At 42.9% G+C, this 15,540-nt stretch overlaps 1 long non-coding RNA gene across 1 annotated transcript in view; it reads left to right on the forward strand.

The window, feature by feature from the left end:
* Positions 1-11,937, forward strand: part of LOC141132377 (uncharacterized) — a 512,907-nt gene extending 500,970 nt beyond the window's left edge. The window contains exon 6 of the long non-coding RNA XR_012242896.1: positions 11,769-11,937. This is a non-coding gene — a long non-coding RNA (uncharacterized lncRNA). The remainder of the gene's footprint in view (positions 1-11,768) is intronic.
* Positions 11,938-15,540: the final 3,603 nt, after the last annotated feature.

Consider the following 15,540-nt stretch of genomic DNA (forward strand, 5'->3'; position numbering starts at 1 on the left):
CAAGTAGCAGTGAATTCCATGAAGATAGGTAAAGCACCAGGCCCAGACGGTTACACGGTTCAATATTATAAGACTTTCCTACCGATCTTAGGTCCACGTTTGGTGACATTCTTTAACGCACTAGGAGCTACTGCCAACTTCCCCAGGGAAATGCTTAAAGCCAATATCTCCTTAATCCACAAGGAGGGGAAAGACCCAGGCCTCTGTGGCAGCTATAGACCCATATCCCTATTGAACGTGGACCTCAAATTGTTCTCGAAAATCATCGCATCCAGGTTAGCTCAACACCTCCATTTCCTAATTCATCTAGATCAAGTCGGGTTTATTCCCTCCAGAGAAGCAAGGGACAATACTATTAAGGTCCTCAATCTTATCCAAGTAGCTAAAGCCAATAAGATCCCTAGCGTATTTCTTAGTACAGACGCCGAAAAGGCCTTTGACAGGGTGAATTGGGATTACATGTTCTCAGTCCTCCGTCATATAGGCCTAGGAGACAGGATGATGAAATGGATTGGCAACATATATTCGAATCTATCAGCCCAGGTGAAAGCCAATGGGGTACTCTCCAGCCCCTTCACCATCAGAAACGGAACTAGACAGGGATGCCCTTTATCTCCCTTTCTCTTCGCCCTCTCCCTAGAACCCTTTCTGTGTACGGTCAGAGCAAATCCAGATATCACAGGCCTCCGTATAGGTAGCACCACTGTAAAATATCAGCTTACGCGGATGACCTCTTATTCTCCTTAACAAACCCAAGAATCTCTCTTCCAAACCTTATGCGAGAATTTAAAATCTTTGGGGCGATTTCCCATTTGAAGATTAATTTTTTTAAGTCCGAGGCGATGGACATCGCGATTGAATTTCAATCCAATTTCCATTTTAGGTGGACTGAGACTGCACTAAAATACCTGGGTACGAAAATTCCTCCTGATATCACACGAACGTTTGAACTAAATTTCCCTCCCTTACTGACAAAGGCCCGCGCCCTATTAGACAAATGGCATACAGGCTACCACTCCTGGTTTGGGAGGTGCAACCTCATAAAAATGAGTATACTACCGAAATTCATTTACCTCATCCAAGCCCTGCCTATACACATCCCACCCCTTTTTTTCAAACAGGTCCACGCGCTGTTCACCAGATGTGTGTGGGCACATAAAAGACCCCGCCTACGACGGACACAGATGACCCTTCCCAAACAATACGGAGGACTAGCATTACCTGACATACGAACATATTATCTAGCATCACATCTGGGACGTATACTAGATTGGAGAAGAAATAAACAATCCAAACTATGGGTGCAGCTCGAACAATCACAATCTCATATCCCATTGGGGGGGAGCGCTGTGGTGCTATAGTGACCTCCCACATAGGCTGAAATCTCACCCACTCATTGGTACCACTCTAAAAAATAGCTCCCAAGTTGCTTTCCATACATCCCTCACGTCGAAAAATTCTCCTCTTCTCCCCATACTGGGTAACCCTAAATTTGGTCCAGGACTATGCCCGACGGAATTTATCTCTCTCAGAGAATCAGGCAGCGTTCATACAGCTCGGTTTGTTCTGGCAGGGAAGTGGCCATCCATCTCAGACTTATGTAACCCAGCAGGGAACTACCACCTTCCCTTCTGGAAAGCTGTACAATTACATAATTTTCTTCACTCCCTCCCTGACCCGCAGGACTTCGCCAGGGAACAAACTTCATTTGAGTCCCTATGTGCGGAGGATACTCCGTTAGCCCACATTCTGTCCCAAACATATTCAATGTTAATCTCACCTACGACACAACCACAATTACAATGTCTGACCAGTTGAGAGAAAGACCTACACTGTACATTTTCACCTACACAAAGACAACAAATCATTTCCCTTTCCCTCAAGTCCTCGCTCTGCACTAAACTACAAGAAACCAATTTCAAACTACTCACCCGCTGGTATCTGACTCCCTCTAGACTTAAGAAATGTTTTCTGTCTACCTCCGGGCAGTGCTGGCGATGCATGGAGGGAGAGGGAACCCTGATTCACATCTTTTGGTCATGTCCCAAGCTGAGGGAATTCTGGGATGAAGTTAGACGGATCACCCAAAAGTTCACCGACTATGCTCTCCCGGATGACCCAGCATTTTGGTTATTACACCTTTCCTCGATTCCCATCAAGTCATACAAAAAATCCTTGATACGCCATTTACTTAATGCAGCAAAGGGATGTATCCCCATAAAGTGGAAGCAAGGCTCCCCACCGGCCATATCTTTATGGCTAAGGAGAGTTGAAGAAATTAAAAGAATGGAAGACCTGATCTTTACAGCACAACATAAACAAGAGGCATATAAGAAGACTTGGGATATTTGGAATCTGTTTATTTATTCAGATGAGGGGCAGCGACTATTAGGCGCCTAATTCACTTTCAGGTAATCACTAGAGCGACACACTCACTGTATTGCAGCAGACTTGCTGGCTTAGCTACCGCCATGTCTTCTTTCCCCATACCTGTCCCTATATCCTCCCCCCCCCCGTCTCTTTCCCAACTCCTCCTTTCCCCCTCTTCCTTTTTTCTTATCTCTAATCTTCCTTTTCTTTCCCTTCGATTGATTCATTATATATATTTTTTTTCTCTTTTGTTTTTGCTATTATTTTTATGAATAGTGGAAAAAGTAGGTGAGGATCACCCCACTAGCAGGATTCTGATTACAAACACTGATTATCTCTACAGTAAACCTCATCAGATATTAAGGCTAATTCTGTAACTTAGGTGTACCTACGCAGGGTGTTTATGTAGAGTTGGCTCTTTGTATCTGTACATGTCAGTGTAATTTGATTTGCATTCTTGCCAATGTTTGTACCTTGGGGTCCTCGCCCCTGTTTGGAGTTGAATAAACTTTATATTTGAAAAAAAAAGAAAAAAGGACAAGCATGCCCCGCGGCCACCTGCAGAGGATGCACCATGTCCTCGACCACCACTGTTGACTGTAGACACAAATGCTGCTTCCCCTGTTTTAGTGGCCTGTGAGCGTCTGCCTCTCCTTGGTGGCCTTCCGGACATTATGTATTTTTTGTTTTGCAACACCACACTACACCATATTAGATACTGTGTACACCGCCTGAAGTGTATTAGAAACTGTACACACTGCATTAGATACTGTGTACACCACCTTCACTGTATTAGCAACTGTACAATGGCTGCACTGTATTGTATACTGTGTACACCACCAGAAGTGTATTAGAAACTTTACACACTGTATTAAATACTGTGTACACCGCCTGCACTTTATTAGAAACTGTACTACAGCTGCACTGTATTGTGTACTGTGTACACCACCAGAAGTGTAGTAGACACTATAAACACTGCATTAGATACTGTGTACACCACCAGAAAAGTAGCAGAAACTGTACTATGGCTGCACTGTATTCTGTACTGTGTACACCAGCAGATGTGTAGTAGAAGCTGAACACACTGTATTAGATACTGTGTACACCACAAGAAAAGTAGTAGAAACTGTACACACTGTATTAGATACTGTGTACACCGCCTGCACTGTATTAGAAACTGTACAATGGCTGCACTGTATTTTATACTGTGTACACCCACCTGAAGTGTATTAGAAACAGTACACCACAGAATGCACTGTAGATATAGGCTACACTGGATGCAGAGTATATATATATATATATATATATATATATATATATATATATATATACAAGACTGTATATATATACATTAATACACTGCTTGCACTGACTGAATATCTAGTAAACACTGAATATATAGTCTATGCTAAATGCAGAGTATACAGTAATATATATATCAAATACACTGCCACTAACTGAATAACCTGCCTGCTTAATCTAAATCAAGCTATCTCTTTGTCCTCGCCAACAACATTACACACGCACGCTGTGTAAGCACCCGTATATAGCGTGGACTTGGTCCCCCTGAGCCATGATTGGCCAAAGGCACCCTGCCTTTGGCCAATTATGGCTCTCTTAGCAGAGCACGCTGTGATTGGCCAAAGCATGCAGGTCAGGTGCATGTTTTTACCAATCATCATACAGCAATGCCCTGCGATCTCGCAGTGCATTATGGGGCATTCCGCAGCGCTCACATTTTCCGCGAACGCCCCATAATGTTCGATCTTCGGCGAGCGGACGAACACCCAATGTTTGAGTCGAACTTATGTTGGACCCGAACATCAAACTCATCCCTAGTTGTAAGCCATAATGATCAAAATTAAAAGAAAGAGATGCTTGAAATATATCACTCTGTGTGTGACCCATCTATATAAAATATATGAGTTTGACTTTTTGAATTGAATTACTGAAATAAATTTACTTTTTGATAAAATTCAAATTTTATTAGATGCAATATAGATATAAATTCCAGTCCCAAAAAGTAGTAAATCACACCTGCTGGTGGTTTTTGACAAGATTAAGCAAAGCCCTGTCTCTGCCAAGATGACCACCTCTAAACAGAGGCAAAACATGGCTTGATCATGTATTTTATTCTCCAATATTGATATTGGTATCCAAACTATTATGAATATCTGTTTAGCTGGAAGATATGTGGAAAGGGAGTGGATTTCACTCACTACTGTGGTGAAGCGTATGTAGAAAATAAGAAGCACTCTGGAATTTGAACATTGTGTGTGTTTTAAAGGTAGACTCTTACTTTCACTTATCACTGGGTGATTTATGTATGGTAACCATAGGCATGCGCAGGGGGTGTGCCAGGTGTGCCTGGGCACACCCTAATCAGTCTGTGTGGTGCCGATTTCCCCTACTGCCAAGGCTTCCTCCTGTGTTGACCCCCCAACTGGTGCTAACTTCCTTCCTTTCCTCTCCTCTCCCCTCCCGGCTGCTGCGGGGGATGTTTCAGGATGGAGAGCGGGGGAAAGGGGCTAATTAAAATGTCATTTACCAGCCCCTTCCTTTTCTAAATGAGCACAGTGAACACACTCACTCACTGTGTTAAATCATAACAGAAGCATAGTAAATTGCGTGGGCTAATCAATATGTCATTTACCAGCCCTTTCTTTTCTAAATGAGCACAGTGAACACATTCTCACTGTTTAATCATAACGGAAGCATAGTAAACATTGTTTACTATGCTTCAGTTTGTGAGAGAACAGGAGGCCGCTCAGCAGAGAGCACTTCCCATTCATTCACTGTCCAGTGCAACTGAGGCTGCAGAGAAAGGCATGTGTGTTTGACACACCTATGATGGTAATATCATTATGTTTGTAAAACGCTGCCTGGAGGAAATTTTTGGGGTTTTTGTTCCTTTAGCAGCAAGTTTCTAGTTTTGTTAAAGGGACAATGCATTTATTTTTCATTTTGGGGGGACACTTGGGTTGCTGCACTTGGGTTGGTATCAAAAAAAGACAGGTGGCCACTACATTTGAAACCCTGTACCTATGGAAATACAATACTGCTGGAAGAATTAGTACTTTAATACTTTAGCACTTTTTTATTGTAACCCCTTGACACCGACGTAATACAAATATGCGGCCACACTGCACTGGACTTTTTGGCGTGGGGCCGCACAGCGCACTCCCAGCACCGAGATCGGGGACTCACCAAGTGCTCTGAACCCCGTACTAACGATTGGGCTGCCTCTGATTGGCTACCACAGTAATCAGTCACTGTGAAGCATGCCCATGTGTCTCTCTCTTTCTGTGAATGGAGAGCAAAGATACATTCTATCTTTTTCTCTCCTTGCAGTGAGAGAAAACAAAAAGTGTGTATAAAAATAATAATAAAATAAATAAATATTTAAAAAGAAAATAAAGAAAAAAAAACCTAGATCAGGGTTTAAAGTGACACTAAAGGTGTTTTTTTTTTTTTTTTAAATAACAAACATATCATACTTACCTCCACTGTGCAGCTCGTTTTGCACACAGTGGCCCCGATTCTGGTCTTCTGGGGTCCCTCAACGTCTCTCTCGGCTCCTCCCCGCATCAGATAACCCCCGGGAGAAGCTCTCTCCCGGGGGGGGTTATCTTGCGGGCACGCTCCCGAGTCCAGCATTCGGCGTCTATAGACGCCGAATGCTGAACTCGGCGTCTATGGACGCCGAGCATTTGAATCTTATAACATAAAAGTTCTGTCATTCTGCAGATATCTTCATAGAGGTCACACATGTTTGATGTTTTATATCTCATAGTCTTTAGGTATTTTACAGGTGGACCCAATCAGCTGTCTCAGCGATGGCTTTCTTCCACTTCTAATGGCATTAAAAGGTAACATTATGAAGCTGTTCATCATATGTTTGATCTCCCTATTTGTAAGGGACTACAAGGGTCACTATGGTCGGTTCATCCTATTTGCTGTGGCCGTTTTATGTCCCCCTTTATTCTTAAGTATTTATGTTGTTAAATGTACAGAGCTTGGCAAGCATTGAAAATCAGAAAATATTCAATAAAAACAATTGAAACAGAAAATTGTTAAAATACGAAAGTTTATTATAACCATAACAGCATTAAAAAATGTATACTGTTACGAATAGCCCCGCAATTAAGGACATCCACAGAGAAATATCTTCAGTCTATGTATGATTTTCTGAGTAAATAGCAGTGTACACTGGATCACAGAGCATAAAAGGCAAAGTGACAAAGTACAGGATTAAACACACAGTTTTATGCTGTATTGCTCATTACGTATTCAGTATCCTGACTATTGCATAGTGTCTACCTTATGCTCACTATTCTCTATCTCTGGGCACATATCCATGGCAAAGGGGGAAATTCTGATTATCTGAGATAACAGTGTAAATGTCACATAAATGGTAAATGGTGATAACTGCGGATAAATAACGATTGCATACTAATTGATTTTTGTATATCAGCCAAAGCAATAATTAAAATAACATGAAAGAAACCCCTAATATATAAGAAAGAATCTTAGCCAAAGGTGCAAGACCTTACCTCCTTTCCTATCCACCTACTTCTAACCATCATCCCACACATCCCATTCATCAGTAACAATAGCTACCATCCTGGGCCTGGTCTTACAGACATCCTCTCATTCCTACATTGTCTAGACAAGGCTATACGTAGTAGAAAGAACTCAGAACACAACAAGAGGTAAACAACAGTTCACTTATAGTTCATTTCTAAGCCATGAAAAAATAGTTTCTGGTGGCTCCACCTTGTTACAGGTTAGCATTTCAACTCCATGTTGTATCCCATCTTAACAATACAAACTCTGCCCATAAAAATATGTTTCACAATATATCATATTTGCTCCCCTCCACAAAACGTATATACTTGTTAACACTCTGCATGGGGAGTCCCATGATATCTCGCACAATGCATTTCGTGGGAATCAGGTGCTGCAAACCTATAAATTATAAATCAGTAATCAATTTCAACATACAATTTTGGTGTGATTGACATAGCAAATAATGTGAATGGATACCTTTCTTAATTAATGACAGAACTACCTCTGGGAGGAGAACCTTACATCGGTACATAAAAAAAAAAAGGGGGGGGGGGTGTTCTCCTACACTTGGAACAAGATTTCCTCTATCTCCAGAACATTTAAACACTATGGAGGTGGGAACAGAGCCAAAAAACTGTCAGCACCCCTTAAAAACGGGCAGTTAATGACATAATATAGAAGAACTTGTTTCTTAGAAAATCCCAAATAATGCAGTTGCTAGTGTGCCTATCCATTTAACAGCTGTAGATATTCCAATTTCAAATGCTCCACCATTGTGAGTCACTACTGGAAAGGACTTGACACAATTAAGGAACAATTGGCAAATACATACAGTATACTCGTTTATGGAGAAAATCATGGTGGTTTCTAGCATAAGCAAATTGTGGCGCAGATACCAAAGATGAAGAAGAACAATCTGCAGGCAGATGTGCTACCCTAGGGAATAAGAAAAAGTATTACATTGTTCAAAAACTAAAGCTTTGGTTAACAAAAGGTCAGCAATACATGTGATATGTCAACATATGTAACTTTTATAGTAAATATTTAACACATACTATTACATTTTTGCATGCAATGTTTTACAATTTTTCCAGCTGAAAAGAAATGACTACTTATGAAAAATAACTTTACAGGAATTTGTTTGAAAGCAACATTGTTGTGTTGCTCCAACTGACTGTCATTTTGAATTCACTTTGGTCAAGGGTACTGAGGAGACCCATAAGAATAGGTGAAGGAGTGCATCTATGTAAACCTATAAATAAAAAAAAAAAAAAAAAAAAAAGTGCATCTGCATAGGTCAGAAGGTATAACATTTAGAGCCCTTTCACACTGAGGCGCTTTGGCGCTAAAAAAGCACCTGAAAAGCTGACGAAGACCTATTTCCACAAAAATCAATGAATGCTTTCACACTGGGGGGGTGCACTGGCAGGGAGGTGAATAAACTCTTGCAAGCAACATCTTTCGAGCACTAAAAAAAGCACCTGAAAAGTGCCCCTCTGCATGGAAATGAATGGCAAGCGCCTGAAAGGCGTCTGAAAAGTGCCCCAAAAGCGCCTCAAAATGGTTCTTGAAGCAGTCGCATGACTTTCAAAAAACCGCACTGCTAACCCATGAAAAGCTCGTAAAAATCACCTGAAAATCATCTGAAAAGTGCCGCAAAAGTGGTCAGCGTTTTTTTGGCGAATTTTCAAGCGCCTCAGTGTGGAAGGAAAATCTTTTTTATCAGAGACATAATTCACATTCCTTTCCTTCATAAACACTTGAGAATCTGGCATCAGGTATCACACATTCAAAACGAAACAAGCTAAATAACATACCATTGCTAGCAAAAATGTTCTAGATTCTTTAATTGAGAGAAACAAATAACACATAACGATTGAGAACGATCTCAATATGCAGACACTAATACAAAATGCTCAAAAGACTGGGAGGAACTCCATATTAAACTAACCGTAAAGCACTAAAATCAAATCTGTGTATTAACTTTTATTGTCTGTGAGGAAATTCTTCTCATTTCAGGCCTATTGCATATTTGAGCCAAACTGATGTTCATAAGGAAATACACCCTCTTAAAACTCAGTAAAGGTTCATAAACATTACTGTCATAAAAACACAGCCATTACTGTCACTTTAAAAGTGGTTTTAAAGGTTCAAGGTTTTTTACCTTCATGCATCCCATGCATGAAGGTTAAAAACCTTCTGTGTGCAGTGGCCCCGCCCGCCAGCTGAGCTTCTCCTGGGTCCCCCATTCCTCATTGGCTGGATAGCTACAGTAGCCATTAGCTCCTGCAACTGTCAATCACAGCCAGTGAGCCAATAAGGAAAGAGCGGGGCAGGGCCGAGCTGCGGCTCTGTATGTCTTATGGATGCATACAACATGCAAGCACGCACCAGTTCCCCCAGAGCACACGGCTTGCTAATAGGGGCACTGACTGAAGAGAAGGAGCTAGGAGTGCAAACGGGGGACCCCAAAAGAGGATGGTCAGGGCTGCTCTGTGCAAGACCACTGCACACAGCAGGTAAGTATGACATGTTTGTTATTTATTTGTTTAATGAACCTTTAATGTCACTTTAAAGCACTTTAAACCCAAGAACAGAAATGTATCTACGGATGAGCACTGTTGTCACTCTAGACAGGAAGTTTGCTAGGACTAAGAACACATCTATCTACACCTATCTACTCACCTCTAGGGATGAGCAGGACACCCCCGGTTCGGTTCGCACCAGAACATGGGGGTCCCCCCCAAGGCACCTTGTCGCCATCTTGACAAGGGCCTCATCCCCACAACCCTTGCCCGGTGGTTGTGGGGGTCTGCGGGTGGGGGGCTTATCGGAATCTGGAATGCCCCTTTAACAAGGGGGCCCCCAGATCCCACCCCCCCCATGTGAATGGGTGTCGGGTACATTTGTCTACATCGATGTAAGTACAATACTTTATTTAATACATTTTTAGTCAAGGATTTCATGCTATGTGGCGATTTCTTTTCTCCATGACCTCCTTTTTTGATCGGTGCAGCCCAAGAGTCTCTGGATGCTGGACCTGTGTTGTTGTGCATTCTGGTTCCTGTGATGTCCAAGTCTCTCCAGTTCTGGTTGTTTGGCTCCTTGCTGCTGGCAGGTAGCCTACACCATTCGGTAAGAGTACCCTAATACTTTCATTGGTGGTGGTTGCACATTGGATGGTGAATCCTTTTTATTGCTGTTTCCTTCCCGAGGAGCCTAGTATATTTTCTACATGGGTGCTTTCCTTCATAGAGGCTGAACATTCATCTTCCACCCTTTATGAACCTTTTTCCACTTCAAATTTTTGGACTTATTCACATTTTTTTTTTGATCCAGTCTGATAGACACTATCATTTATCATGGTTCTGTACACTTTATTTATTTTGCAGGTGCCAAACATGGGCTATTATCATAATTTTGCACTGTCACTTTATTGCTTGCACATTTGCACAACTAATTATATTTAGCACTGCACTTTATCTCCCATTCGCTTTACACAAATTGTCTAATTGTAGTGCTAGCAGCTCACCTAGTTTGTTGGGTGGCGCAGTAATTTTTCACTTTTTCCAGGTGTAAGAGTGCTCATGCAGATGTAAACAAAGCAGGTGCTCTACTTCTCAGTGCCTCCAGTGTTCCCATACAGGCAGACACTCACCACAAGTTGTTGATCTACTATTGCTAGTCAGGTCAGTCGTGCTTGTGTTTGGGGATATACCCCTAAGTCTCCAATGTCTTGTTCCCATGCGTCCTTCTCAGATGGTGTACAGTACCATCATGCATGCAAATAAAATACCAGGGAGGATCTCATAGCCTAAAACCGTTCGATTCTATTAAAACACATAGAAATACTGTAAAAAATTCACACTCACATTTGTCGTTGCCTATAGGAACCGGCACTGGGTATGTATGCCTTGCATAGGGAGGAAAAAATGGATATGTAGGAAGAAAAAAAAGTGTGTGCTCCAACAGGTGGATATGATGTCACTGGAAATTACGTCAGCCCGTATACTACACCTTGACCGGTTTCGTCCTGATTACATATCTTCAGGAAGTCCTGAACTTCCTGAAGATGTCCAATCAGGATGAAACTGATGAAATTATCTTTAAATTTATGAAGTTATCTTTAAATGTATGAAATTATCTTTTGTACTCAGTGTTTTGATTATATATCACTTGTTCTATTCCGCAGCAGCAGCAAAATTCACAGGAATTATTTAGCTACACATTTTATGCCCTTTAACTTATTATTTCCTGAGACCAAGATCTTTTTAGTTTCTAGTGGTGAAATTTTAACTGTATCCTCTAACCAGCTCCTGTACCATCCCCACAGCCTCTAACCATCTCCTGTAGTATGCCCGCAGCCTCTAACCATCTCCTGTACCATGTCCACAGCCTCTAACCATCTCCTGTACCCTGTCTGCAGCCACTAACCATCTCCTGTACCATGTCTGCAGTCTCTACCCATCTCCTGTTTCATGTCTGCAGCCTCAAACCATCTCCTGTACCATGTCCGCAGCCTCAAACCATCTCCTGTAGTATTCCCGCAGCCTCTAACTATCTCCTGTACCATGTCCGCAGCCTCTAACCATCTCCTGTACCATGTGCACAGTTGCTAACCATCTCCTGTATCAAATCTGCAGTCTCTAACTATCTCCTGTTTCATGTCCGCAGCCTGAAACCATCTCCTGTATCGTGTCCGCAGCCCTAAACCATCTCTTGTATCATGTCCACAATCTGTAACCATCTGTTGTATCACATCTGCAGTCTCTGACCATCTCTTGTAACATGTCCGCAGTCTCTGACTATCCCTTGTATCATGTCTGCAGTTTTTGAGGGGAGCCTGGAGAGGAGTCAGGAACAGGAGCGTCACCGGAACAGGGGTCACAGGAGGAGTCAGATGTGTGTCTGTGGAGAGAAGAATATAGGATAAAACCATAGTCCCCAAGCTGGAGCTTGGAGAAGACCATCTGACTGAGCCCTGCTTGGTGCACCTGAGAAGAGGTCAGTGACAGCGCCGCCAGGCCAGTCTGAGGGGGAGGGGGGAAATGATGTAAGGAGGGGGTGAATACAGTAAGGTAAGGGGGGCACTGATATAAAGGTTCCCTCTTATATCAATAACCCCCCTTACCTTACCTGTGTTCAGAAGGTGGTCTGTTGCAGCAGTTTCACTGGAACAGGTGGTGAGGGGAAACATGTATATGGGGACACCTGTTCCACTGAAAACTGCTGCAAGGTCGTTTAGCAACAATGCATTAGCATTACTGTCTCTTTGGTAACTGCAATGTCAGTTTTTAATGATGTCTCTGTGCTCCAGCTGGGGAGATTCACCTTCCACTTGCCCTGTTTACCATTCCACCAAATTCTGAACATAAATTAAGGGGACCTCTATTCTATTGATCCTGGTGGCTACATAGGATTTACTGCAAATTTCTGTGTTGGAGGACAATTGTCTATGGGACTGAAATCGAATGAAAATCTCTCCAGCTGGATGCAGTGATTAGTCCACAGCTATCGCATGGTAATTGGGCCAATCACAACACACTGTATCATGTGATAGCTGTGGGTCAATCACAGCACACAATAGTAAGCACGGCTGTTATGAATGTAACCCTTTCATGACAGTTCAAAACATTGCTGGTACAGTGATCATCGGTGTAAAAAAAAAAAACAAATCCCTGATCTACCCCCCAGAGTAGTACAGTGACACTGAACTACTCTGATGGAAGCGTGCAAAAAAAACAAAATAAGTAAAAAAAAATGTTTAATAAAAGGGTAAAAAAATTGAATAACATTTTTTTCTTTTTTTTTTTTACATACTGTCACCAATCAGTATCCCTGAACACCACCACACCAGTCATATGCTGGTGCTGAGCTTCACTGTAAAAAAAGGGGAAAAAAAAACGAATGTTATTTAATTTCTTCATTTTCCAAAAAAATGTGACAAAACATTATAACTTCCAAAAACATGGTCATTTGGGGGTATTTGTACTGTCCTGGCATTTTAAGGGCCTCAAGAAATGAGTGATCAGGATTGATCAATTTTCAAATATATATATACCATAGTTTGTAGATGCTATAACTTTCACGCAAACCGAAGACATGTAGCAGAATACATTTTAGCCTAAATTTATGGAAGAATTTTGATTTTATTGGATATGTTTTAAAACAGAAAGTAGAAAATATTGCTTTTTTTTCAACATTTTTGGTCTTTTTTCATTTATATAGCAACAAATAAAAAACCCAGTGGTGATCAAATACCACCAAAAGAAAATTCTATTTGTGTGGAAAAAATTATATAAATTTAATTTGCGCACAGTGTTGCATGACTGCGCAATTGCCAAGTAGCACACTGCTGAATATCAAAAAATGGCCTGGTCATGAAGGGGTAAAACCTTTCGAAGGTCAAGTGGTTAAGGGGTGAGATATGTGTTTGCTATGGTGTAGCAAAATAGAAAGTCTCTGGTGCTAGCTGTCCTACACGCGGCTACTGAGCCCAGTTACCCATCTTCGGGCCCTGCCAGCTCTGTTGGTTGCAGCTGCCTCTTTTCACTGCCCCTTTCACCACAGTCCACTCTCCTGGTTCTGCACCCATCTCAGACTGCATGCTCCCAGTCCTCTCAGGCGTGCCTTCCCAGTCCTCCCGACTGTACCTCTCACCAGCTCTCTTGGCTGTGACCAGTGTTTCCCCCTGGAGTCTCTCAGCAGTGCACTCTCTTGCTGTCCTCTGTTTGCTCTCTCTTGTGCCTCCGGTCCAGGACCTTTTCACGTGTTCTTGAAAGTGGTCCAGACTGCATCCCAGCCCAGGCCCAAGGTCAGACCCCCCCCCCCCCAAGGCCCAGACAGCCTCAGCAATCTCTCCACTCCAGCTCATCCACCCGACAACTCCTCCCCAGGTGGGCTGACCCTAGGTATTTAAGGAGGCCTCCCCACTGCCAATCCAGGTTGGGGATTGGTCAGGGCTCCCTAAAACACCCCAGGCAGCTCCACCTCTCCTCTTCTTTCTTTCTAGAACTTTCCAGCAAACTCTGGAAAGAAGAAGGGAGGTCTCAGTGATGATGCCTGTGAGTCACCAGCTGCTACCCTGAGCCATCCCAGCCCAGAATGAAAACAAACAGGCCTAGCAACCAGCCAGGACTGCTTAAATTCACCTATCCTAACAAAGAATCCTACCTCTAGCACCTACCTACCTAGAGGGTGCTACACTAGTATGGAATCTTTTAAATGATCATGCTGCTCTGCCATATTACTAAAGGCATGTTTGTTCCTATTGAAGAAGATATTTGCCTGCCATTGTGCACATTATGAATGCATTCATCAATGAAACTGAGCAACTGTTCTAGTGGGGCTTGGTGATGGTGCTAAGTTTTGGTGCTGCATTAGCTCAGTAGTATAAGAGTATCATAGCATAGTATATCCCCATAATGCTAGCTTGAACAGTGTATTCCAGCATTGGGCACCCACTGTCACTTGCAGAGTGACCTGGATCCTACCAGACAGACCTTGACTTGATGCCACCCTCAGTGGCAGTGACCCCTTGTCAGGGATCTTCCCGATGCCTAGATGCACACAGGCACATGCACGGCCGTGCACACAAATGAGACTGGCGCCAAAGACTCCCTATTTAAACCTCCCAGCTGCACAGAGACGTTGCTGTCTGATCTGCAGCTTGTACCTGTAAAATCCTGTTCCTGAGATCCCGGTCTGTTTCCTGTGTTTGACCCGGCTTGCTTAACTACGTTGCTCTCTGTTATCCTGACCCCGGCTTGCCTTGTGACTATGCTTGCCTCTCCACCGCTTGGTATCCTGTTGCTGAACCTTGCCTGCCTCCTGACTATTCTCTGCCTATCGTTATATCTGCTTAATCGTCTGTTACAGAACCCGGCTTGTCTGACCATGCATCCAGTGTCTCCACAGCTCTGCACTTACCTGCTTCCTGTTCCTGATTCCTGTCTGCATTAGCTGAGCTGACTACACCTGCCATTACCCTGCTGGTCTACTCGGGGAAGTCATCCGCTGCACGTAAGACGATCCAGGCACCCATACACCACCCGGCTCTGATGACCATTGTTCCCAAAATCGGTGGCCCTTGAACCGGGGTTGTACGTGAGGCCTTCCCACTACACATCTGGCTCGTCCGACAGGTACATGACGCCCCTAATCCATGCCTTATGTCGCATGGGAGTGAATTTGGTTCTGACCACTGGAGGCCGAATAATGCCATTTGTGCCTAGGTGGATGGGAAGCAAGAACTCTTCAAATACCTCTGGAAACCCCTGCTAATATTTACTGTATCTACACTTCACAGTACATTAGTGTGATTGTCATTAGAAATAATTGGCCTTTAAATGGTGAGCTTGAAAAATCCCCTCTTAGACTGTATTCACACAGGCAGCTTCCAAAACGTTTTACCTCTCCACCAGCTGTTTGTTCCTGATTGCAGTAGGGGGCTCTGTGGTGTGCGATTCAAAGCATCACACACTGCTCCCTTATTTTTTTGTTTAGGACAAACTTTATTAGAAGTGTACAAAAGTACACTTCATGCATGGTGCTGTACAGCAGCGCAATGCGCTCCACTGCTGTACAGTGTGCTGCGATAAA

This window comes from Aquarana catesbeiana, linkage group LG03 (assembly GCF_042186555.1).
Source record: "Aquarana catesbeiana isolate 2022-GZ linkage group LG03, ASM4218655v1, whole genome shotgun sequence".
In the NCBI taxonomy this organism is placed as follows: domain Eukaryota; kingdom Metazoa; phylum Chordata; class Amphibia; order Anura; family Ranidae; genus Aquarana; species Aquarana catesbeiana.